The sequence below is a fragment of the Belonocnema kinseyi genome, chromosome 9 (genome assembly GCF_010883055.1).
Source record: "Belonocnema kinseyi isolate 2016_QV_RU_SX_M_011 chromosome 9, B_treatae_v1, whole genome shotgun sequence".
Lineage (NCBI taxonomy): Eukaryota > Metazoa > Arthropoda > Insecta > Hymenoptera > Cynipidae > Belonocnema > Belonocnema kinseyi.
This window is the reverse complement of record NC_046665.1, coordinates 12,145,600-12,145,877: the sequence shown is the minus strand read 5'-3', so window position 1 is coordinate 12,145,877 and position 278 is coordinate 12,145,600.

The following is a 278-nucleotide window of genomic DNA, read 5'->3' as shown; positions in this document are numbered from 1 at the left end:
ACTTTTGAATAATTTCCACTCTTTAGGATTCAGGGTGACACTTAAACGAGGATGACTGGCCTGTAGTTTCACTGATGAGGCGAGATTTCCGTCTTTTTTAAAGTCAGCACGAATGACAATTTGCTTTGTGAATGATGAATTCAGATTGTATGTGGTCGTATGTAACATTTGGTTTCGTGGTGTATAAGACATGATGAATATCACACCGAAGCTTGTCACAGACTGAGTGAGAATTGAGAAACTGCAGACACTTTATATTGTTTTCTTCACAAATTGGA